At 49.1% G+C, this 21,652-nt stretch overlaps 1 long non-coding RNA gene across 1 annotated transcript; it reads right to left on the reverse strand.

The window, feature by feature from the left end:
* Positions 1–13,702: 13,702 nt before the first annotated feature.
* LOC110598953 (uncharacterized) lies at positions 13,703–15,820 on the reverse strand. Its single transcript, XR_002484854.3, has 3 exons — positions 15,547–15,820; positions 14,013–14,098; positions 13,703–13,888 (listed from the first exon to the last, which is right to left on the reverse strand). It is a non-coding gene; the product is annotated as an uncharacterized LOC110598953 (long non-coding RNA).
* Positions 15,821–21,652: the final 5,832 nt, after the last annotated feature.

The following is a 21,652-nucleotide window of genomic DNA, read 5'->3' on the forward strand; positions in this document are numbered from 1 at the left end:
AGAAATGCAGTCCACACGTGGATTGCTGGGTCATGGCTGGGGTGTGGTGGAGGAGTCGGGATGCTTGGGGGTCACGTCTGGTTCTGCGTGTCTTGCTCTGTCAGCTTGGTCCACTTCCCAGGGGTCTCTGGTTCTTATCTGTATCTAAGATGAACTAAGCACTAGAGGAGTATCAACCCAAATTTATAAGACATTATCATATCCTTCACTGATCATGCATTTCCAACAATGTGTGACTAAGCAGAGCATGTGTTTTCAAGGGGGGGGGGGAGTAACAACCCCAAAAGGATTTAAAATGGTTCTTGCAGGGTGGATCTTACTTTCTTTTTAATGTCTAAAGCATTCGTATACAGATGGTACATAAACAGATACACAGTGCATCTGTGGTGTTAAAGTCTCATGGGGTGGTGATTAGGGAAAAAGATGTCCAAAATGTCTTCTTCATGTTCTACTAGTGGGAGAAAAAAAAAAGAGAGAGAGAGAGATTGAGACTCATTTATCTAGGGGATGCATGCTACGTTTTGCTACCTATAAAAAGTATTTCGCATGGTAGTGGCAAGATGATGGTGCAGAGGAATCTTGGGAACTTTCTGAAGTCAGACTGACATGAAAGCAATTTGGTTCTTCCATGTAGCCGTGTGGTCTATGCCACTGTGAGAATCCACCTCAGTGTGTTGGCATTTAATTAGGTAAGTTAGATGGATAGAAATCTAGAGGTGAAGATACATAGGCATATGAAGATAGCCATCCCTCAATATCAGTGGGGCTTTGGTTACAGAACTCCCACTTTGCATTCTAAACTCTGCGGAGGCTTCTGTCTCTTGTGTGAGCGGTGTATACTGGCAGATGGCCTACACACATCCTCTCGTATACATGAAATCATCTCTAGATGACTTATCACACCAATGCTCTGCAAATGCTATGGAAATAGTTGTCATGCTGTATTGTTTAGGGAAGAGTGAAGGATAGCAACTGCACATGTGCAGTAAAGATGCAATCTTCTCTTAATATTTTGGGTCCCTGGTTGGTGGATTCCAATGCAAGACCCACCAATGTGGAGTGTCCCCCCGGGAGTGGACATGTATGTGAGTGTGAACACATGCAAGACCTGGCCTTCAGGAATGTGTCTCTCCCTTTCCTTCTGGTCTTTTTGGTCCTTCTAGAATGTCATCATGAGCTCACCCCTTTATTATCCGCCCCACCGCTCTTGCTCCCACACCACAACATAACTTAACCCATGAAGTGAATCGTCTTGATTTTATTCCCTGCCTAGATGATCCCAAAGCACTGTGTGTGTGTGATTGCCCTGGAGCCCAGGAAATGGGTAGCATCTGCATGGCCAGCCCCATGAGCCAGTGGTGACAGAGAGGCAGTAGGGGTGTCCGCCCACGCTCCCCCTGCTGGATGGCCTCAGGAGCCATGTGGCCACAGGGCTTCCAGCACCTTTATCAGGCCACAGGTCTACTGCAGTGGGAGCTGAGGGTGCCACAGGTGTCCGGCTGCTCTGCTTGGCTGTTACCTGTGTGCCCTGGAAGACTGCGTCTGTGCTTCCAAAGGCTGACTGTGGTGTCATCCCATCTGCCCACTCTGGGAGTGATGCAAGAGACGGCCTTGGGTGGCTCGTGGCTGTTGGAATAAGGACACTCTGAGGTCAGTGTTCCCTGTGTGACTACTGACTGGGAAAAATAGCTCCAGGATCCAAAAAAATGGAAAGCAAGCCCTCTTCTGGGCACTTTTCTCCTTTAATCTCTTTATTATCATGAATTGTCAATATATTTCCCCCTTTGCTGGGGCTGTCAGGATGTTCAGAGGCAAATTGGTAAGAGATCCCTAACTTCTGTAAGATTTTCCCATTTTGTGTTATGTTTTACTGATTCTCTTCATCTCATCTGCTGCTTCTCCAACCTGCAGAACCTTAATGTCCAGAGATGCTCTGGTAACCAGCCCAGGATATCTTGGTAGTAGAAGACTAGAGTTTCCTCTCTATGGCCCCTCGCACTGTTCGTGAACCTGGTCAGGGTCTGTAGCCTGTCCTCACCAAAGATCCATGTCACACTTAGGCTTTGACCCAGAACCCACAGACCACGAGAGAAAACTTGGGCATTGCTTCTTATTTGAAAAGTAACTCCAAGAATTGCCCATTTGAAGATAGAAAATTCTAAACTGAACTCCGAGAAAGAAAATCTAGTTCAAAGTTCAGGCTGGACAGATGCATTTTGGCCACTTGATCGTGGTGTTGGGGAAACCAAGATGCACAGCCTTGTTGATCACACAGCCACGGGCTCATTGGGGTGGCTGACTGGTAAACGGCCACCTAGTTTGATGGTGTAAGTGCCGCAGTGGTAGAGATGAGGTCACGATGCGGTATCTGTGTGACTAGGTCCAGGTCCCAATTACAGATATCAAAATTGGCAGTTGCTCAAGTTCCTGATGTCAAAAGGCATAGTATTTGCTTATAACCTAAGCACAATCTCCAAGGTACCTCTGATCATCTCCGGACTACTCACGAGACCTCATATCACATGAACATCATTACATAGTGATCATATTGAATTATTTAAAGAATAAGGACCAGAAAAGGTCAGTGTGCCTCTTAGGACAGAAACAATATTTTTTTCCAAATATTTTTTATCCATAATCGTTTGAATACACAGATGCAAAACCCATGGATGTGGAGGTCACATCGCACCGTGGAGCTCAGGGAACAGTGTGTGGTTGATGTTCTGAGCCTAAGGGACTCACAGGATGCTTCCTGTAGGAAGTGGCAGTTGAGTTGAATTTTAAGGCAGGAGGTTGAAAACTTAGGCCGACATAAAAACTTGCCCATAAAGTTTATAGTAGATTTACTGATAGTTGTCACACTCAGAAGCCATCGGATGTCCTCCTGGTAGGTCAGTGGATGAACTGGTACAACCATCCATACAATCGAATGCTCTGAAGGAGTAAAGAGCTGCTGCGTGATCACATCAGCCAAATGACACCCTGGGAAAGGCAGAGCTGAGAAGAGAATAAGAAGAAGAGGGGTGGCCAGAGGTGTGGTGGCAGTGAGGGAGGGAAGGAAAAGAGAGAGAGTGGGGGAGAGAGAAGACAGGCAGGAGTAAAATGGCGATCAGGGAGCAGGACAGTCCAGCTGGTGGAACCAGCAACCAAGTCTCAAGGCCATGAAAATCACAGCCCACCCCACTCTGGGCCAGTACTGCCATGTTGCTGAGATGAAAACATAAGAGAGAAATGGTGAGAGATGAGCCCCGGGGCAGGTGGACCTGGGCAAGGCGCCCGCCTTTGTGGTCAGATGATGGGGAACGTTTAAAGGAAGTCCAGCCCACGTTTGCAAGGTTCTAGAGGAGCCCTCGGCTGCCAGGATCCACCAGCACAGACAGGAGAGACCGGCGTGAATGAGGGCACTCTCTGCATGCTCTGAGCCCATCCCGCCGGAAGTGCTGGGAATTCCCGTGGCCCACAGCCAGGCTGGATGGAGTCCCACCAAAGGAACACTCTGTGAAATCAGAAGCACTCACTGGGAACCTACCAAGTGGAGACAATGGCACATTCACAGCTCTGTCTGCCAGTCACCCCCACGCCCCATGACAGCGCTTTGAGGTTGGTGATGTCACCCTCGTGCTACCTGAGGCAGAACCAAGGCTCAGTGCCACGGAGCCGTCTTGCCTGACGTCAGACCACGAGCCTGGGAGCTGCATTTGAACTGCATTTGAACTCAGTATTCCACTCTGTCCACAGGTGAGAACTTGGCCGGCCTTGGCCAACCGACTCCTGAGCACACCTGACCCCAGGTGGAGAGGCAAGAAGGTGGCCCCGCATCCAGCACTTGCCGAGACTCCTGCACCCCCATCCCACTGCCACGCAGGCCACGATTGCTGCTCTGCAGGAGAGGTCCTCCCAGGCCTCTCCTACATTAGGTGGCTGTGGATACTTGGCATCCTTTGGCTACGGCTACCTCACCCCAGTCTCGGCCTCTGTCTCCTCGTTGCCCTCCTTTTTCTGGGTCTCTGTGTGTCAAATCCCCTTTCCTTTTTCCAATAGGGACACCCATCACTGGATGGAAAGCACAGGCTTCTTCCCAGGACAACACACCTCGAGGTACAGTACTTATTCAGCAAGTGAGAGGAGCCAGAGGGTGTGAAGGAGCAGGGCACAAGTCCCCATCTGCCATGCCTGCATCTGGCACTGGGAGTCTCAACCATGAAGTCTCCAGGCCCTACCCACAGGTAGGGATCCGTGGGTGCCATCTTGGAGGTTCACGACCAGCTGGAGCCACTGGAATAGACCCTCACCTTCTGCAGATGGAGCAATAGGAAAATGTGAGGAATACAACAGGAGAATTTGCTGTAGAGAAAGGAAGATGGGGGATTTCCCAGAAGCCACTGCATGCAGCCTGAGGATTAGGCCCAAACTGAAGGATCCAGAGAGAAGAGATAGGAAGAACCAGGTCCAGCTGATATGACTGAGCTTCTTGATCAAGCTCTACCTTCAACAGTTTGTTTAATCAACTTAGACAAGAGGTAACAAATTGAATTGACAGGACGACCTAAGAGGTGCATGGCCCACATATAAATAGGAAGTGTTTGGGTGATAGAAAAAGTCCCTGCGTATATTTGGCTCTGAATAGGACTCCTCCATCATTCATTGTCCCACACAGGTGCTGGGAGCTCACCTGCGCAGCCATCAGCAAGGTGAGGTCCGGGTTGCCAGCTCATCCCTAGTCACTGTATATGGAAGAACTTCCCAAGTTTTACCAGGAGCCCTAAAGTCAAGCAGCTGATTAGGTTAAGGACTGTCTACACCTGAGCACACAGTCAACCACCACCACCCCCGCCCCAAATCCCAGGAACTCTTTCTTTCACTGTGTTCACAGGTGGGTTTTTAACAAAATTAGTAATGAGATCTCGACTTCAAATCCCTTTTCCCTGGTGATTGCCGGGGGAATCAGCTGGTCTGAGGAGAGCTCCTGGGGCCTGTTTTTCTGCTGCTGTTGAAATTCTACCATGTCCCTGGTCTGCTCTTCCACCTGCAGCCACCCACACAGCAGCAGCTCGCCATTAACCTGTCCCTTCCCGTTGCACTGGGAGCATGGGCTCGGGCCCCGGCCTCTGCCCCCAGTCCCTCACACATCTGTGCTTTTCACAAGTCGCACGCCTCTCTCAATGTGCACTGTGCTCTGGCCTTTGCTAGATTTTCAGAACCTTGTATCGTGCCCCCCCACACCCGCCATCTCTGCCTTTCCTCTTACTCAATAAACAGGGTCTAATCTGGAGCCTTGGAGGGAGTTTCCTGATGGGAATTGCAGATGATGGAGGCTCACCTTCTGCTTCAGGGACCGTTGCCCTCTCCCGGGTGGACACCTGCCCCCCTCCCCCTCGGCTCTGCCTTGCTCAGAGAGGTAAGAAATAACCATTCCCTGGAGAGGTCATCTCTGTCTGTTTGGGGGAGGATAATGGGGAGGGTGTGGATTTTGTTTTGTCTTATTTTCTTTTCACATTTTATTTGCAGAATTTTTAATGACTAGGTAGCAATACTCCTTGTATTTATCCACTTTCAAATTTTAATGAATACTTCTGGCGATAATGACCTAATTTCTTTATTTAAAAGTACCAGACACGTAAACGTTGCAGAAACTTGTATTTCATGCAATGGGATCCTACGGTATGGAGTGTGGTGTCTGTATGGATTAATCAATAAGCAAATTCAATTCTTATGAGCTGCAGTGAGTTCTTTAAATTGAAGAGGCATTGACAAAAGGAGGCCTGGGGTCTCTTGCTGTTCTACTAGGATAAAATTTTGCCATGAATGGGTTCGTTTCTCCTGTTGGCTCTTGATGTTTGGGGAAGTGGCTTAATTCTTTCTGCCAGTGGCTGCTGCAGGCAGGCTGGCTCTTCCTTTAGGATGGATTTCTCGTTCGCTACACAGTGTATATTTATCATGAACAAGGGGTCTGAGTGCCCCCCTGAGCTGCTTAATTCTTTACTGTATCCAGAAGTTAAATCTCAGGGAGGGCACTTCTAATAGACCTAGCAAACAGAGTCCTGCCCTCTCCGGATGTGGGTTCCAATCCATTGGACACACTGGCCTCTGAAGTCGCTGGTACCATTTAGCATAATAATAGCAGCTATGGTACTGGACACTGTGGCCAGTGCTTCCCACACATGGATTCTTATCTCACAGCAGGGTGAAGTATTCGATAAGGAAGCTTGAGTTCCAATGGGCCAGGTCACATGTTAAAGTCACACAGTTAGCTAGGTGTGGGGGCACATGCCTATAACACCAGTGGCTCAGGAGGCTGACCGGAGGGTCTCAAATGCAAAGCCAGTGTTAGCAACCTAGTGAGGCCCTGAGCCACTTAGGGAGACCCTGTGTCGAAAAATACATAAATAAATAAAATTAATTTTTACAAAGGGCTGGTTATGTGACTCAGTGGTTAAGCACCTCTGGGTCTTGTCCCTGTACCAAAAATAGAAAAAAAGATAAAAAAAAGTCACAAGGTCAGTCAAGTCCCTTATCCAGGAGCATCTGATATCTAAACTTTTATTCTTCCCCACCACATTACACCATTGTACCATTTATTCACCTATTTCCTTTCAAAGTACTCACCTTCGAGGCCCGCTGGTATGAAGGCAGGTGCCTGAACCTCCCCCTCGTTTGCACGAGAGAGGCAGGCCTGGACCTCTGGAGACAGGTGGGCTCAGGCACAGGTGACAAGGCCCAGGTGAGACCAGAAAGGGCAGAGGTGAGGCAGCTAATGGACTCCCTCCATCCGTCCACAGGAACCTTGGGGGCCTGGAGGCCCCGGACGGTTAGACAGCCTAAAAGAGCATTTTCAACCATCCCAGGGGACCGCCACTTAGCCAGGACAATTAGGCCACTTACACTGACCATATTTTATGCTGAAACCAAGGGAATTCCTGGTTCAGCCTCCCTGGCTGTTCTCAGCCTCCCCGGCTGAAGAAGCTGGTGGGAGAACAGAGGCATCTCCATGTGGCCTGGAGGCCTGCGGCGGGGCTCACCCAAGCTCTGGGGTCATATAGAGGGCAAGGTGAACGGAGCAGAGATGTGTCATTAAAGGACAATGACAGGGCCATCATACAGTCGGAGAAGGGCAAAGAGGGTCTCAAAGGAGAAAAATATTGTCGACGGGGGGCATGCCAAGGTTGCTGGGCGAGGGAGTTCTGGCCATTCTGGGTGGCCACCTGGAGAGGGGAGCAGGGCTGGGAGGAGGCTGACGGAGAAGATGTGTCCTTAAGGAGCGACGGGGTGCCAAGGAACGAGCAGGGTGGGGACTCCAGGGAGGGTTTTTAGAAAGAGGCCCAGAAGTCCCATAATTGATACTTTTAAGTTGGAATTTAATTAAAATCCAATTAACCTGTCAAACAGTCCATCAGTCTATCCGTAGCCTTTCTCTACCCTGGAGGGCTCCGTCAGCATTGCCCTCTGCTCCCCTCTCATCTGCTGTGACCCTATGTGCCCCTCAGGACCCAGACAGGGGCACAGTCCCACAGGAATCCTGTCATGTCCACATCCTTGTCTTCACCTTTCAGCCTCCTCTGGACACCAGCCACGCTGCCTTCTGAGTGCTACGTCGTGGACCCTCCTTTTCTTTGTATGTTGGCAACCCTGCTCCTGTGCGTGCTCCTGGGGCCAGTGGTCCTGGTGTGGAAATTCCCCACCTCCGTGGATCCAGCCATGATGGGCAGCTTCCAGCATGCTCTGCTCAAGGGCTGGATCCCAATGGCTTGTTCTAAAAATACTCGAAACAGCGCCAGTGAGAGGGGCTTCTACCAGGACTGGCTCACCCTCGGCTCTCTTAACCAAATTCCCTCTCCACTTTGAGTTTAACGACTTCAACAGATTAGACATGGACTACGTATCAGTGATGACATTTTGAAAAACTAAAGCCCTAAGCGGCAAGCCTTCGGCCTTCTTTGTAGACTCCCAAAGGCGATCTGGTTGGTTTTCGTAGTACTTGAGAGTTTACAGGAAACTTCTGAAGTCATTAACACTTCTTTCCTTCACACCAGGCTCAAGAGGTCTTCTCTGCCTCGTTGTCACAGGAAGCAGAGGAGGCCTGCAGGACCTGGTAAGGGGGAGCCCAACAAGCTGCCCGAGAGGAAGTGGACCGAAGCCACCGGAGGTCACATCCGAGCTGACACTGGATCCGGTTTCATGGAATCTTGCTTGAAAAGCAGACGCTACTACCTCCACCTGAGACTATGAGTGAGCAGTCAGAAAACGCACTTCAAGGTTACAGGACCCCACCCACAGGCTGAGCAAGAGGCGTGAGAAATGTGTTCTCCGGCGGAGGGAGAAGCAGGGGCACTTGTCCTTCTTTCCCTCCATTTAAGAAGTAAAATTGTGTATCAGAATGTTGTGTTTTCCTCAATCCAGACCAGAGATTGGCGAACGAGCCACCAGGGTGATTGACAGAGCCTTCTGCGGCCAAAGGTATCAGAACTGGAGCAGGAAAGTCCCCCAAAGCGTGTGTGCTGACAGCATGGTCCCCAGTGGGGCAAGGTGCACAGCTGGGCTTTCAGTCAGTGATTGGTTCATGAGGCCTCTGACCTCATGGGTGGACAGGTCCATGGGTCGCTGGATGGAGGAAGTAGGTCACAGGGTGGGTGTGGCCACACAAGGGTTATCTTGCTCCTGACCCCTTCCTGCCTGGCTCCCAGGCCACCTGGAGCGGAGTGTCTTTCCACTGTGATGTGTCTGCTTGGGAATCAGCTGGCCACGGCCGACCCTCTGAAGCCATGAGCCAGCATAAAACTTTTCCTCCTTTAAGGTTACGTCAGGTATTTTGGTCACCGTGTGGCAAAGCTGACTCACACAGGAGTTGCCTATACAATGTTCCGGCTTCAAGACCAAAATGTCTGCTGAGAGCTTGCAAATGAAAACCCGCAAAGGGTCAAGAATGACCAACGGCTGGCACTCGAGTTTCAAGGTCATTCACCCAGTCACAGGGCAGTGGCTCCTGAGTTGAACAGCTGGGCTGGAGGTGACAGCACTGTGGGGTCACCGTGCCTTCTTGGGGAGAACAGACAGGTGATCACAGCTGGCTGTGAGCTCTGCGGGGAGCCCCTGGACCGGGTTGTAGAGCCGGGCTGTGTGCCGTGAGATGGGAGCCTGCAGACCAGAAGGCGTTCAGCCAAGGGACCCAGAAATAATTAGAAGAAAAGTGAGATTACCTTTCATGAACAGATACAAAGGCCAACTGTATGTATTTACCCTAAATGACAACAGAAGGGGACCCGAGAGATAATTGGAGGATTGTGAAGATCAAAGGGCTGGAGGATTTGCTCTCTCTGGCACAAGGGTTTAGGATTGCAAAAGCAGAACAAATGTATGATGCTAAAATGCAGTTTGCCTGGGGCAGAAAAGTGGTTTATTTTATTTTATTTATTTTTTTTTTAGGAAAATCATTTTACTCAGAAGAACTTGAATTTGGGGGATGGCTAAAAATCTACTCTTAAAAACTGCCAAAATGATTTTGGAAGATAGGAACCATATACAAGCAGTGGGGACCAGCCCAGAAGACCTGCTCCAACATAGTCTGTCCCCATTACTGTGACAACGTGACATAAAAGTGCCCCGTGGTGTTCATGAGTCCTAGGTGGGTCCTCTAAGCAGAACCCAAGGGTCAGAAACAGAAGCCTCCAGCTTCTTGCAGCCACGGGATACAGGGAATCTCTTTGGAAGAAATCTTGGCACAGGTTAGAAGCAGAAAGCAAGCACATTACTGAACGTAGAACCCAGGGATGTCGAAGGAGGAGAGAGACGAGGAATCAGATTGGTGGGTGGGAAAAGGAGACAGATGTAGTTTTTTGCAGCAAAATTCTACCAATTCAAACCCCAGAGTTGATCTCAAGGAAAAAAGAAAGCCATTAATAATTTGTTCAAATAGGTTTCCACTGATTTCCTGCAGGCTTTCATGACTTTGGGGATTCCGTGGTGAACAAAGGAGACAAAGCACCCTAAGAAATAAACTGGACCCTGGCGTCTGGAGGTTGCCAGGGGTTAAAAGAGGTTGGGTGAAGGCCATGACCCCTGGGAGAGCAGAGCCCAGGGCAGGAACTCGAGGACCTCAGCATGGCTCCAAAGCCTGAAGGTGCAAGAGCCAGGAACCAGAGTCATCTAAAACCAGGACGAGGTCTCTGTGAATCACTCCTAGGCTTCTGCATAGGACCCCGATTCAGCAAAGGAACCCCCCGAGGAGTCGTAGAAAGAAAATTGATGGTAAGGTGGCTGCTTTAGAAAGATCCTCCTGCCTGTGAGGTTGGGAATGGATGGCAGGGGCTGAATTCGGGTTTTACTTCACATCCAGAGAAGAGATGATGCAGCCAGAACCAAGAGAGGTGGGGGAGAAGGTGGTGGGTTGGGAGATGGAACAGACTTGAAAAGGTGGAATCCACAGTCCTCGTTATGTGGGTGGGTTGATGTGGGGGAAGGAATCTGTAAAGGGGTGTAGGATTGTCGACTGGGCTTGGGGCATGTGTGGTGCCATTCATCCAAGGACACTGGCCCAGGATAGGCCTTGGGCAGTCACTGAAGGCTCTGTGTGCAGTTTCGTGCTAGGGAGCACAGGGCAGGGACCCTTAGAGCTTGCTGGGAAGGCGAGGGGCATCATCCCACCCTGTGTAGAGCACTATCTTCAGAAACTGCCCTGGACACCCCAGAGCTATTAGCAGAGGAGATACGCTTGGGAAAGGGGATCGGTGGACTTTAGATATCAACGAGGGGGATGCGTGGTTGGGGGTATCTGGAGCTGGAAACCCCAGGTGGCACATAAGGCTTCTGGGTGGAAGAGTTTGCTTTCCCAGAAAGGCAGAGGGGCACCGTTTCAGGTAGGGAACCTAATTCTGAAAGTTGCATAAACTCACCCTGGGTCCCTAGGAGCTTCTTCCTTCTTTACATCGTACTCTCTTTATTCGTTGATCATGCTCAGGGTTGGACAGCATCCTGGTGAAACAGTTGGCTGACCCTTCTACTTCCTGAGCTTTAGCTTGCTGGATGTTATACACCCAAAGAAAGAGTAAACCTCAGTGGAGGGGCAGAGGGGCTTTGTGTCTGCACTACTATAATGTGGGTGTCTGCTGACATGGATGCCACGTTTCACCTTCTATTCCTCCATATGTACTGAGTCCCTCATGAGTGACAGATGGCATGGGACAGCCTCAAGTCTTGAGGGGATAATATCCCTAATTTACAAATAAGGAAAATGAGTTTTATCTTGTTAAAAGACAGACCTCATTTTTAGTCTCATAAAAAGTGGATACTTCTGAGAATGTTTTTGATACATTTGCTGTCCTCCCACCCCTGCACTCCAAGCGCTGTGAATGACAGGCAGGAGAGTCGAAGATGTCCACAGCACTCAGTGGTGGTGATGCCGTAGACCCCGTCCTCAGACCACACTGCTGAGAGACCACCATGCTTTGGATGTTTTACTGACCACAAGGTTCGAGTAAAGCATCACGTTTGCATAGTTCCACACCTTCCGATTCTGTGTCGTACCCATTTCTCAATTTTAATCCTCTCTTCCTGTGAAGAAGGTGATGATCATCCCCGTGTTTGTAAATGTCTAAACTAGGAATCTTGACATTAAATGATCCGCCTCAGTTTACAGGAATTGAACCTCAAACTCCTGATCCTTCATCTCGAACAGGGAGCCCATAGATCATGTAGCTGCTAAGATAAGGGGACCCCTTCTTCCCCGTCAGCATGGTTCCAATTTCAGGGAGGTGGTCTCAAATTAACCTGGGGGAGGTGCCCTCCCCTGCTGTATAGCTCAGGGTGTGCCCGTGGGTCTCTGTCCACATGTCTGTGCTGTGGTGGGAAAAGGAGTCTGCTTGGGAGCTGAAGGACAACAGGTCTGAGAAATGGTCAGACTGTCCTAGGTGCTGACTGCCTCTTTAAGGTCCCTGGTCCCGAGTTGGTCTACTCTCTTCTTTCCATCACAGTCCTCAAAAAGAGACTCCAGGCCCAGCTGGAGAGCGTCAGGGAGGTCCTCCTGTAGTACTCTGTCCCAGCCATGAACCCACTGGGGAGTGGGTAGGAATTGAGTGGTGCACAATTCGGGTATGGATCATTGCCGCAATGGCCTTCTGAAAATAACAAATACCTAATTCCCAGTAAAAATGCCATCAGGGTTTCCCAGGTCCTTTGATGGGGAAAACAAAATGCCCTTCCTAGAAATTTTCATGCTCTGTGGTTTCCAAGAGAGATTCTCAGGACTGCAAGATAAGGTGGTGTCCAATTCAGGGACCTGTGTTAATTTCCCTGCTCTGTCAAATGCATGCCGGACTCACCTCCTTGAACAGATTACAAACTGCAAAGCCCGAGCTGATATTTTTTTTTCTGGGGGAAGAAGTGCTCTAGATTCACTCAGCCCCAGTTCCATTCTGCCACTTAATGACTGTGTGTCGTTGGTGCCTTATTGAAGGTCATGGAGCCCCCAGTGTTGTTGTCTGCACAGTGGGGATGAGGCAGGGACCCCCCCTGGGTTTGTAGGAGCTTTCTCTAAGTCCCTCCAGGGCCTGGCACAATACAGGTTAGTGGCGATCATAACGCGTTTCCCATTCCTCCTCTTCTTCTGTAAGTGGCCAGGTGATGCTGAGCTCTTTGCCTGTAACGACCCTTGCTGCTTTCCATGTCCTGGCTTCTTTCTGAAGTAGCTGAATGGCTCTAGGAGGAGAATGCTCTCACGGGGTGGCTTTGTGTCTCCCGAAGCCCTACGATGGCCCAGGAGGTGTGGTAGCGCCAGGGAGACATCTGCGGCCCTGAATTTTGTGGGGAGAGGCTGGCGAGTGGAACCTCGAGGTGTCGGAGTGCCCGGCGGAAGGCTCTCCGCCTTTCTTGGGATAATTGAAATCATTTCAATTCATTTCCTTCTTGGCTGGACAGAAACATGTTTTTCAATAGTGAGCAAATCTTGAGGGAATCCATTGACCTGAGCAGTCATAGAATGCGTGAAGTTAATGGACAAAAAATGATATTCATCTTCAGTTTATAATAGCGTTTTCCTTGGCAGCACCTAAACATGGGGGTGGCGAGGGACACTATGGAAGCCACAGCCTCACCACCGGCAGACGCCTGACCTTTGTTGTATCTAACAATTATTGGATCTATGGTGAAATAAAATAAAAACCAACACAAGTTTTGACACTAAGATAATAAATTATAAATTATGGAAGTCTACGCCACGGAGGATCTTGTAAACAACAGGCTGGTCTCTTAGCAACAGACCAGGAAGAAGAGTTGGTTGTGGATGGGAAGGGAGCAGACAGGATTGTTTTGCAGCGATTACCAGCGAGGACCAGGAATGACACTGAAGCACCCGCCTGGGCCCCTTCCCTGTCCAGGCCTTCTCCCTCCTGTGGCCAGCTGGGGACCAAAACAACAATAGCAAAAAAATTTCCTGGCCTTCAAATGCCCCTTTCTCATCCATCAAGGTGATCCGGCTCCAAGAAGAGAATAAAGGAGAAGGATACAAGGAGTCAAGGATGAACCCAGGATGCCCAGAGCACCTGAGGGGCAATTAAACCTGGGCAAAACAGGACGGATGCACCGCTCATTTGACACCAGCTGAAATTATCACTCTAAAGGCGGGGGAGGGGACTCCTTTCTTCCCCGCCCCCACCTCCCTTTGGCTTTTAAAATCTCACTTAGGGTGGTTGTCATGAAGGAATGTAGACAAGACTTTGACAATGTGCCAAAATGGTTTATTTTTAAATGTTCCCGAAAGCACCAGAATATTAAGTTGGAGCAAATGTTGCTTGGAAGAGCGTAGGGGTTGTGGTCCACGCAGACAGCCAAGGAAGGGCGATGGGCTTGAAGGTTTGTAGACTTTAATTAACAGAGGCAGGCCGGCTTGCGGACCAGTCACCTGGAAGCGGTTTGGAAAGTACGTGTGTGAGCGTGCATTGGCGAGAGTGAGCACTTCTCCATGGCAGGGCCTTTTCCAGGTTCGGGTGGGGAGGGAGGTTTTCTTTAATTAATTAGATGTTTACCTCTGGCACCTTCCCTGGGTGGTTTAGACGATCACCTGCCATGTGTTTGGATGAGAGTCCACACAGAATCTTGGAGTGGAATTTTCCTAGAAAAAGCAGAGGATCTTACCAGCAAATGGTCTCTCTCTTTGTGACGGAAGCAGCCAGTTGTGCATTGTCTAAACCACGAGCAAGGGAGCTGCTGTGCCAACTTAGGACAGGAGGAAAGAATCGTGCAGGGACTCTTGTGACCTGCACCTCCCTGCACCCTACCGACTTCATGCATTTTATTGTTTCCTAATAAAGGTGGCCAGCTATATTATGACTACTCGTGATTTATTTGGCATGTCGTTTTAAACTTTTCACACGTATAAATTTGTCATTTGAAAAGAAGGAGAAAATTCTCTGCCATTCCCCAGGGTCTCATTTTTTGGGGCTCTTCTGATATCTGGAACAGAGGCTCTGTGACTTCCGCAGTGATTAGCTCCCATCCAGGGTTTTAGAATACATTTGTGCTCAGAGCAGTCTACTGGGATGCAATTCTATCTGGGGTAATGGCCTGGTCCCTTGGGGCCTAGGCTCTGGATTTGTAAGACGCCTGTCAAGGCCCCCTGGGTAGGAGCCCCTCCACAAACCCATGCAGAGTGCACCCAGCTGCACTGCAATGACAGCATCATCACCCCATTTCACAGACGGGGCACGTAGGCCCAGCTATGGCAGCTGCTTTTCCTTAGTCTAATGCCTGAGCCAAATCCCATCCTGGGAGGAAAGTATTTCAAAATTCATGCTTTCTCCACACTCTTGCCCTTCCCTGCAGAAGGTCATAGTTAGATCTTTCCCTCTAACCATCATTACAGTTCTAATAATAATCATAATCCCTCCCCCCCTTTCTCTTCCCCCTTCTCCTTCTCCTCTTCCTCCTCCTCCTCCTTCTTCCTCTTTTTCCTCTTCTTTCTTTTCTCCTTCTTCTTCTGAAATAAATGCATCACAAGTATTATGGAAAATCAGTAACACCCAGGGTTTGAGGTTGAAGGCAATGTTGTCTTCTTAAGAGTCTTAGAAGATCATTTAAGAGCTGAATTTTTACTTGGCAAAAGAGCCTTTTTGCATGGAAAGAATGCAATCCTTTCTTCCTGTTTAATTTTTTTTTTATTGTTGTTGTTTTTCTTGGCACATGTTGAGGAAATAAAAAAATAACCCTGCCTTAGATCTGTTTCAGTTTCACTTTTCTTGTCCACCCATCATGGAGAGTGCCCAGCTCTGAATTGCCCACTTTCTCTCTCCTTGCAAACCACCGAGGTGTCCTTTTCCAGAGCCCCACGTCCCTGACTCAGGCTGGAATCTGGAGTTCTAACTTGGACGTAAGCAATTCTAGTAAGTTCTGAGCTCAGCAAAATGAATTCTCTCGTTTTCTATTGGATCAGAATCCCTCATTTCCTCAGGATCCCCAGCGACATGTGTGCACAGTAAGGTTGCTAGATCTGGCACAACAGACGAGCCATGAAGGGAGGTTCAGACTTACAGCGGAGACGCCTGGAGCTGAGCAGAAACTCACCCAGAGACGCTGATGTGAAATGGAGAAGTTTCTCCTCTGAAGAGGCCTCCTGTTAACTGCAAGCCAGCAAACACCCTGGGGACAATTTCCTCCTAGGACCTGGAGGGCGGTCACCCACCAGGCCACTGGCCTCAGCACCTGCCCTTGGAAAGCAGTGGGGAGGGGCAGCAGAGAGGGAGCCAGAGCTGCTGCGGCTCAGGTTTCCTCTGGGTGGCAGGACCCGGGCCTCACCCCATGCAGGCGCCTCTCCACCAGCACCTCCAAGCTCTGCTCCTCGCCCCACAATGCACTGCGCCCTGGCAGCCGTTCAGCAGAAGACTAAACAGTTGGCCCCATTTCAACACGGCTGCCAAGATTTGGCAACCAGAGAGTTGCAGGGAGGCAGCAGGCTGCTAAACCCTTTCACATTTTTAATTAGATCCACACACCCATGTCTTTGAGCTATCATAAATATACAGATGACATAGAGAGTATTATTCAGGGTTAATAAAAAAAAAAAAAAGGAAGCAAACTCTACCAGGGTGTATCTTATCTTAGGAAAATAATTTACCTAGCACTTGTTTGGGAACTGAGGAGGTAAAAGAGAGAGAGATGCTCGCACAGGTAGACCCAGGTCTGCAGGAGCAGCTTCCCAGAATCTGAAGCCACCGCCTCTGGTGTGGCTGTGGTCTGGCCTTTGAGAACGTCACCAGGAGGGGGCATTCTTGGAAGGGCTCAGCTACACAGCAGCCCTGAATGCTGGGCATTGAGGAGTTGTCCTGGAAGCCAGTCTGCCCCCTTTGCTTGGTGACAGCCTTCAGGTCACGGCAGAGCTATGGAGTTTGCACCTTTGCCCAAGAAAAGCAGCAACTTCCATATTCAGGGCTGCTTTCTTGCTCTTCTCCCTGTATCTCCTTTTCAGCTCTGTCTTGACATCCTTCAGGGTAAAACAGTTTCCACTGCTTCTTAGTCTTCTGAATCTTGGGCTACACCGTGCTCTGCTGGACCTGCTGAGAGCCAGCCTCCCCCCACCCCTCGACTCCAGGAGATTCTGCGGGGGATGGGAGAGAATTCCAAGCCAAGGACCAGAGCTGCAGGCTGCAATGGCATTTTGCTATGTGGCTTTCTTTGGAAGTCTGATATCAAAGCCTTTCACTTTGGTTCCTTGTCCTGAAAGATCCCAATAGAGTTCTGGCCTCAGAGATTGACCTGGGGTTCATAGTGCAGTGAGTGCCTGAGAGTTATTATTACTGGAACATTCAAGCGGCACACGTGCCTCTTAGAGGCCAGCTGCCAATCATCAGCGCCACCGTGAACACCACCAGTGTTGGCTCTTCTTGGAATCTGTGGCCTCAGCTCTGTGTCTCCTCTCCTCTGTGGCCAAGACGACCCTTTCTTCTCAGGCAGCAGACTCTGGCTGGATTATCTTGCTGCAAGCTGAGGGCGAGCAGAGCTGCCCGGGTCTCTGCACACCAAATTTTAAGGATGGATTAAGAAGGACAGGGAAACACTGGAGAAGCCAAGAAAGAAGTCCCTCCAATTGCCCCAGCGGAGAGGGAGAGTGCAAACTTCACCAATAGAATCATCTCCGCAATCAAACACCCTCTGCTCTAAGCCACCACACGTGTGCACACCCATTTGCATCCTCTGTTTATGGTGAGCTCTTTGCACACCATTGGGTCCCTCCAGGGGAAAACCAGAGCATGCTGTGGGCATTCTCAAGTGTTGGGCCTCTTCACTCCTGTCCTTTCATTTATTTCCCTGCTGTGGGACTTGAAGACAGACCGGGGTTTACTGCAGCAGCACTTCTTTTCACCTTTTCTGAAAATAGCACAATTGAACGAACTGGGAGGACCTTGTCCAAGTAAATGGCTTGAGGCATTTCTAGGCTTAAAGAGTCTCTTTCACAGGTGTAACCACGGATGACAGGCATTGGCCACTAGACCTGGGATTTCCCATTTTTCCCCCACAGTCCCCTTCTTTCCTATGCATCTCACTTCCTTCTCTCTGGCACCCCACCCCACAGGATACAGAGAATTCTTTTTAATTAGGAGAAGAAAAAGGATCTAAGCTGCTTACATGGGCATCATGCAACACGTACATGCACACGATGAAACAGAACAACTGTGAGAAGAACATCTAACCTTGCAATGAAAGCAGGGGAGCTACTGCAGCTGCAAGAGACAGTGACATTGAACTCAGGTTGAGTCCCAGTACCTCCAGGTCCTAATCAAGCTCAGGTAGGGACAGTACTCCAGTTATTAGTTGTTACTTATACTAGAAGCTGCTCTGTGAGAGAAAAACAAAGTGTACTCTGGATCATGCCCTTTCTGGAGCAGGAGGTGTCAGGCTGCTGTCAGTCATGGTTGTGAGGCATCACCGTCTGCTGCCCATATGTCACTTCCAGGATGGACCAAAGCCAGTGGCACTCCACCTCCAACCCTTTCTGAGCCCTCCATAAGGTGGGCAGGTGAAGAAATACATGCATTGAATGTATTTAAGCCTGTATGGGTTTGCTTGTGCTGCTATAACAAAGTACTACAGACTAGGTGGCTGAAACAGATAAATTTATTTTCTCACAGTTCTGGAGGCTAAGTTCAAGGTCAAGGTTCTGTCTGATTTGATGTTTGATGGAGGCTTCTTTCCTAGCTTGCAGACATGGCCTTTCCATGGTATATACCTTTAGGGAGAGAGGGGAACCTTCTGGGGTCTCTTACAAAGACACTAATCTTATTGGACAAGGACCTTACCTTACATTTAACCTCAATTACTTCCTTAGAGGTCCCATTTCCAAATATAGCTTCTTTGGGGGTTAAAGCTTCAATGCAGGCATTGTGGAGGAACAGAAATTTTCAGTTCCTAACAAAGACATTTTGTATGCAATCTGGAGGAGATGCGACCAAGCTGAGGTTCTGCTTTCACTGTGCTGTCTGTATGTTCTGTGGCCTTCCTCAAGGTAGGCAGCTAGCACCCATGCCGTTGGGTTAAGTGTTAGTCCTGCCTGGTCAGTGCCCAAGCCTCGCTGGCTTTAAAATAGTTTTACTATCACATTTGATGATCATAATCCATTATGATGTCAGAAAACACTGTCCCCCAGGGTGGCCAACACAGTGCCACCACCAGTCCAAATCCCCACAATTTCCACAGCAGCGTCCCAGTCCTGCTACATCTAGGAAGCAGGTCCAGGTGTGTAGGTAAAGGGCATGGAGATGAAAGACACTTCTCTGATGCTTCCAAACAGTGTATCCTTAGGAAACAAAGTGACTTCTTCGACTCTCCAGTATTTGGCAGGGACACTCAAGTTGTTATTGTAGAACACAAATTACTTAAGGAGTTGAAAGCAGCTCACACAGGTTCTGTAATTTGGTATCTGCTCCCACTAAACGATTACTCTCTTGCTCTCATTTCACTATTAGATGGAATCCTACAGGATTGTCAGAAATGATCAAACATTGGCAACTTCATACAGTTCAAGCTAACAGATTATAAAACTGTTCTGGACAAATGCGATGTTTTATTTAACTGTATCCCTTGCTGTCCTGGCTACTGAGCGAATGTTGAACCAGGTAGCTGATGAACACCCACTGTTCTTGTATCAGTCCAGAGGTCTGGGTGGAATGGTGGCCTGGGACAGGGTGCAAGGGGATGGCCCATAGGTAGATGCATCCACAGCTTTCCCACCTGCCTTCCACCAGGGTGAAAGGTGTCAGGTGAAGCAGTGGGGTCCTGGGGTGGGGGGCAAGGGGCTGGAGGGGAGGCACAGGAGAAAGCCTGTCTATTTCACATGTGGCCAGATGCTTGTCTGATGATGTAGAATCCAACAGATGTGAGGTCTTTAACCCTAGCCTTTCCAAAAGCAAGTGTGAAATCTTAGGCAGATCACTCATCTCTCTAAGCTCCTTGCTTGTGGAAACGGCCTAGATCTCCCAGGAACTTTGGGGCCTCCCAGAGTTGTCTAGATATTAGCACATACCCAGCCCCTTTCCCAGGAGGGGTTCAGTCTTGTGGGGAACCCCTCAACTCTCCTGTTTCTTCTCCAGCTCAGCCCTGACGCTGGGGCAGACCGAGGGGCTACTAAATGAATACAGAGCAACAGAATTCCAGGGGGCCCACGTCATCCCAGAGACTTCTAAACCGCACTGAGGGATTTACCAGGAAGCCGGCTGGCGTTCCCAGAGCCAGCCCTCTGAATTCCCTGTGCTGGAACTGCCTCCGCCGGGAAGTTAGCTGCAGTCCTGCCCCCTGGGCACCATGGAGGCAGCACAGCAAGAGGTAAGCCTGGGCAGCAGTGGGAAGCTCCCGGGGGAAGTCAGGTAGACAGCGAGGACTGCTGGGACGACAGAGAAGTAATTTGTCTTGTGCCTTTTGAACCAAAGAATGAAATAAACCAAAGGAACTTCCAGGTCATGGTGCAGATGCTCCTTGACTCATGCTGGGCTTAGGTTCTGATAAACCCGACGGATTGGAAAATATCCTAAGTCAAAAACGCCCTTAACGGCCGCCCCATGGACATACAGGTGAAATTCCCTGTGGCCTATTCAGATGTGCACGGACCATAACTTGGTCCATTTCGTTCTGAGGTTCCTCCCTTTCCCGTCCCTCCTCAATCCCCCTCAGTTGCCCTTTCTGCTCCATTGACCTCCCTTTGATTTCCATTGGGACCCCACCCTACAACTCCCCACCCCCCACCACTTCTTTTTTTTTTTTTCCTCTTTAGCTTCCACATATGAGGGAGAACACTGGGTGGGCCCTGGACGTTCTGAGCCTGCCTTATCTCACTTTGAGCATGGTTCCCTCCAGTTCATCCATTCAAGGGGAACAGGGAGGAGGTGGAGAAGAGGAAGTCCTGGGGACTAAATTGGGGCAAATTATGTCCCATACATGCACAATTATATCAAAATGAACCCCAATATTGTGGATAACTACAATGCACTAATAAAAACATTCGAAAACCATGTTTAATAAACCTAACCTTCGGAACATCATGGCTTAGACTAGACTATCCCAAAAGTGCTTGGAAGGCTCACTCCAGCCAACAGTTAGGGAAAAACACCTAACACAAGCCCGTGTTGCAATCAACTGGAATGTCTCCTGTAATGTATTGAACACTGTGCAGAAAGTCCAAACGGAAGGCCAGATGGGTGGCCCTCAGGCCATCAAGAAGCTGAAAAATCCTAATGGAATCTCCATGAATTGGCTTATTCTGGGGTTATGTTCTGATAAACCTGATGGAGTTGGGGACCAGGAGTTGGAGATGATCTGTGCATCCTCTGTAACCCAGGCAGAAGGTGATAAAGATCAACACCCTCACCTTTAGCATAACAAAGGATTGAAGGAACATTTATGGAGTACCTACTGTCTTCAGCACCAAGCCAGCTCAAGAGCCCATGAGGTGAAGCAGATCACGTTCATCTACCGCTTCTACATACCGATGTTGTTCTACACAGAAACAAAATGAAAGATCTTCCCTGCTCACCTGAGTAGGCGGTCTAGCTCAAGAGATTGGCTTGACACATAGGTAGAAACTGCAAAGAAGATGTTTTCTTTATTTTCATTTTAAATATTGCTCACCACTTTGAACTTAGTCTGGGGATGGAGAAAGGGCTCAATCAACTTGCGTGTGATGGATTTAAGCAAAGAATGGGCCAGGTAGAGCAACTCAGTCTCAAAACAAGGAGGAACGCTCATCGGCCAGCGCTAGGACTGCTCTCATTGTAATTGCTCCACCTGGGTGCCAACTTGCCTGTGTTTCCCAGAAGCCAAGGCAAAGGGAATACTGGGTCAATTGTAAACTTTCATTTATATTTTGTTTTATTTTTAAGAAAAGAGGACACAAACCAGATCCTCTAGGGAGATCTAGTCAGTATCATGGATGGAGTCCAAACCATTAGCTTTTAGAATAAATGCACAGCTAATCCCCTACGACTTTCATAATGGCTCTCCATAAAAGTCAAAAATGGAACAAAACACAGATCAGAGGGAGGTGAGGTCCAAGTGAGTAGTTTTTTTTTTTTGTGGCTGAGTGAAACACCTTAAAATTAACTCAATGTAACAACTTACAGGAGTGAATAGGTAACACGTAACACATACCTCCCATAGTCCTCCTTTTGGTACTGGGGATCGAACC

The sequence above is a fragment of the Ictidomys tridecemlineatus genome, chromosome 5, assembly GCF_052094955.1.
Source record: "Ictidomys tridecemlineatus isolate mIctTri1 chromosome 5, mIctTri1.hap1, whole genome shotgun sequence".
NCBI lineage: Eukaryota > Metazoa > Chordata > Mammalia > Rodentia > Sciuridae > Ictidomys > Ictidomys tridecemlineatus.